This window comes from Osmerus mordax, chromosome 3 (assembly GCF_038355195.1).
Source record: "Osmerus mordax isolate fOsmMor3 chromosome 3, fOsmMor3.pri, whole genome shotgun sequence".
Classification (NCBI taxonomy): domain Eukaryota; kingdom Metazoa; phylum Chordata; class Actinopteri; order Osmeriformes; family Osmeridae; genus Osmerus; species Osmerus mordax.
Window position 1 is genome coordinate 6,897,222 of NC_090052.1, and position 4,656 is coordinate 6,901,877.

General features: G+C 37.9%; 1 long non-coding RNA gene across 1 annotated transcript; it reads left to right on the forward strand.

Annotated features, from left to right (window-relative positions):
• The first annotated feature begins 1,246 nt into the window (after positions 1 to 1,246).
• Positions 1,247 to 2,232, forward strand: LOC136941265 (uncharacterized). Its single transcript, XR_010876470.1, has 3 exons — positions 1,247 to 1,313; positions 1,428 to 1,560; positions 1,890 to 2,232. It is a non-coding gene; the product is annotated as an uncharacterized lncRNA (long non-coding RNA).
• Positions 2,233 to 4,656: the final 2,424 nt, after the last annotated feature.

Sequence of the window (4,656 nt, forward strand, 5' to 3'; positions counted from 1 at the left end):
ACCATTACATTCAATTAGTTGACTTTTCAACCACTGATGCTAACACAATAATAGATCATGTATACACAAAAGATGTCCAATTTCAAATATCGCTTGAATTGTTGTCAACATATTACAGTCATCATAATGCTGTACTAATTCACATAAATTAACTACACTTTAATGAATGTTAAAACAAAAGTCATAGCTTAAGTAAATCAACGTAGTATACACATTAACTAATATATTTTCAAACACACTATTTGTACAGCAGGTGAGAAATAAATTATATCATATTAAATAATGAATTTCCATATTTTTCTGTTAATTTATGAAAAAACACTTCAAGGACTTATATGACATTAACATGTCAACATGTAACAGGTAACTTGTGCTTTGTATATTATAAGCTTCATGTATTGTACAATGTTATGACACTTATTTGTATGAAATTACTAAATGTTAAAGTGCTATAACAACATGTTTTGTAGTCTTGTTGATATTTAAATATCATTCTGTAATTTTCTCTCCCAGCCTTCTGGCAGCACACACACACACACACACACACACACACACACACACACACACACACACACACACACACACACACACACACACACACACACACACAATGCTGTGCAATACTTTTCTCATCAGCACACTAATCCTTGTGCTTTAAAATGTTGGACTACATTCAACCACCCAACATCTGAAACCTCAAGTACCACATCAGGTAATGTAAATGACACATTTCATATGTTTTTACTGTAATAAAGCTTACGTTACACACCACACTCATACAATTTTCATGTTTGCTTTTCAGCAATCACCTCAAACCTTCAAGCCATGTGGACCTATCACTGCTTCCATCATTCATCAACCTTGGTTTGGCAAGACTAAAGCAACTTCAATTAAAAGGTAGTTAATTACTTACTTACAATCGTATTCTTTCTGGGGCAAACATTTATTTTCTTTCTATATTGTTTCACTGCATTAAAATATATATTTACGTATCACTAAAGGAGCCTTGTCCAGATACCAAACACAGCATTGAAATCTTCTTGCTGAATCCTTATGCTTTGAAATGGTGGATTTCATTAAACCAGCCAACTACTGAAAACTCTCCCACCACCACTACTACATCAAGTAAAGTATATTATACATTTACCAAGTTTTTATTGTAATAAAGGTCACATTGTAAACATGATTCTCTTAAAATCTTAATGTTATGCTTTTCAGCTACCCACTTCAGGCCTTTAAACCTTGTGGAAGTACCAATGGTTTCATCATTCAGCAATTTCAGTCTGGAAACACTAAAACACCTGCACTAAAAAGTATGCTTTTATACCTACCTACTTACAATTAACAATTAGTCTCTCTTGGGGCAAAATGTCTGTTCTACCTAAATTGTTTTACTGCATCAACTAAATATTTATGTATAATTACAGGAGCCTAGTCCAGATTTCAACCAAGCATTGAGATATTCTCGCTGAATACCCTGAGAAACTACTATTACTATACTGACAACTAAGATGTCTCCTGAACGCTGGCTGATAAGACCCTACTCCTTCCTACCTTGTGGTAAATATATTTATAATTAATTTTTCTTTGGATTTCACAATACATACACTGTAAACATATTAACATGAAGACAAAACATGTAGTTACAGCATAATAGTACCTAGTAATCCTATACACAAAATATTGTACAGTACAACATGTACAACATATATATTTCAACAAACACATAATCACATATGTGCTTAAAATAATTCACCTATACACTGCTTACTGTCAATAACATATTTGTAACACATGCAAATGTCACAAATGCACCTTTTAATGTTTCATTTATTCAATATTTTGTTTATATACATATACATGTTTGTCTATTTTGTGTTTCCACACAGGCTAACTACAATTATCTAAAATGTGAAGCATAACTCAATGAAAACTCTGGACCACTGGATACAACATCAACAACTGGATGTACAGATATCAAAGAAGTCTGTGGCTGCCTGAAATTTCACAATGGACCATGTGTTTTAAATCCACCCTACTTAACAACCTTCTAATTCATAACAATCCAAAGTCACACATGAGAATTGTATTGCACTCAATATTACACATTACACGATTGCAGCATACAGTACATCACATTTTGTATTATATTGTGTCAGCATAGAATATGTAGAAAGACACACATTACACAAATTTAACACTGCAAATACATTCCACAATCATTGCACAATTTTTCCCCACTTTTGTTCTCATTTACATTTTACTATAATACATGTGTTTCTGCATTTGTGCATATTTCGTTTCTTGTTACCGTAGCTATATATACAACAAGCTACCTTAAAAGAAATGACATATGAAATGTTTCTATTTCTGAATTCCCACTTAAACATTTTTAACACCACTTCCCTTACTTAATATTGATAACAGTTTTCAATGCAATTTTCTTTGTTAATATGTCAAATTTATACCTTTACCAAATAAAATACTTGTATTCTTACACAACTGCCTCTTGCCCCCTATTTCAAAAACTAATTCAATTACTAGACATGAGGCAAGGGAAAGCCCTTCACTCTGCTTAACAGTATGTTTTTTTTTGTATATGTCAGATTTTCCAACTAAACAACTCAATTCCACTAACCAGTTCCCTTATTGATAAACTGGTAAAACACAGGCTTAACAGTTTCTTATTGTATTTTTTCTCTTTTTAGTTATCAGTGAAATATAGATTTGCAAAGTTACTAGCTCTGTGCACAAGTGTAGTAACGAACATCTGCTGTAGCCAGTGATGGCAAAAATAGCCAGTCATGCCAATAAAATGTTGGCAAATCAGTTTCCGGTTTCCTTGAGGCAATCACCCGCGTCGCCAAAAATGTCCAGTTTTAGTTGATGTCTCCAAGACCTGCTTAAAATAAGCATCAGTGATGTCCATTGAATTGTAAATGCCTGGTCCCTGCTCCAGAAAGCAAGCAAAACAAGGGATTCAAACTCTACATATTGAGTTATCTGCACAACTATGAAATTAAGTAGTTTAATGTGATGTGCCGGCCAGCTAGCAAATAAGCTAGTTACTGACGTGTTTATTTTTAGTGTAATATAGAAGCTTGTTTTTCTTCATTTTACACGCAAACTATCCGTTTATATGTATTATCATCTGTATTTCTGTCATTCTCAGTTTCTAATAAAAATCAGGACGAGTCGTGGTCAGGGCATTGTGCTACAGCTCCATAAAAAAGCTGAGAAACCTCACTGTTTGAGTGTATGGTGAAGTTAGGATTGATAACGACACGCAGCTGTACCTGTTGTTCCCCCCAACTGATCCGGGAATCTCAGCTAGGATCAAGGCCTGCCTCACAGACATCTCCACCTGGATGACCAAGCACCACCTCCAGCTGAACCTAGCCAAAACAGAACTTCTCATCATCCCGGCCAAACCCTCCATCTTCCACAATATGTCAATAACCCTGATATGTTCATCCTCTGCCAGGAACCTCAGGGTTCCCATGGATGACGAGCTCTCCCTCACAGTTTACAATGCTGCAGTCTCCCCTGGTCGTGTAGATTCACCCTCTACAACTTCTGTAAGATCAGGGGATACCTGTCTGAGCATTCCACCCAGCTGCTAGTCCAAGCACTTGTTCTCTCCAAGTTGAACTACTGCAACTCACTGCTCGCCACTCTCCCAGCATGCGCAACACGCCCTCTCTAGAGAATTCAGAACGCAGCAGCCCGCCTGGTCTTCAATCTACCCAGACGCTCCCATGTTACCCGGCTCCTCATCTTTCTCCACTGGCTACCCATCACAGCCCGTATCAGATTCAAGACCCTGGTACTGACCTTCCGAGTGCTGAACGGGACTGCACTTGACTACATCAAGTCTCTCCTCCAGCCTTACACCCCCACCTGCCACCTACAGTCTTCTTCTGACAACCACCTGGTGGTCCCACCGCTCAAGACCGTCTTGGTCCCAACACAAGCTCTTCTCCTGTCTGGCCCCCAGTGGTGAAATCAACTCCCCACCTCCATCAGAGACACTGACTGTCTCACCACCTTCAAGAAAAGGCTCAAGACACTTGTTTCTGATTCCACTCATGGAAGTTCTATGTTCCACACAAAAGAACACTCTGATGTCTTCGGGAGACAAAGCAAACAATTTTAGTCCAAAGAAGTTAGTAAAATGATACATTTAAAGCTGCTGTCTTAGCGACTCTAATTCCCTCAACATATCTTCATACTGCTCCCAATCCAGACATACAGTACCGCTGACCCCAGAGTCGTGGTCAACAACAATCAAGACCATAAAATGTTGCTCAATGTCCTCCTCTGGCTCTGCTGGGTCAGGTTCTGGACTTTGTGGTCAAGATCAACGCTCCCAAACACCAGCATGTGACTTATTGGTATTGGTACTTATTGGTATTCCACTTAAATAACAAAGGAACAGAGCCTGCTGCAAAAACCCGTCTACCCTTAGCAGTAGTGATGATTTCATGGTCTTGGAAATGTCAACTCCATACCTTGATGTGTGGGGTCACCAGAATTCCACCCTCCTTATTTTGTGCAGCCACAGTGAACAAAGGCAGGTGTCTTTTGAGAAACAATGGAAGGGCAAATGGCTGTTATAACGACCAACCCACAGTAGCTTGAAACTTAAATGAGTCA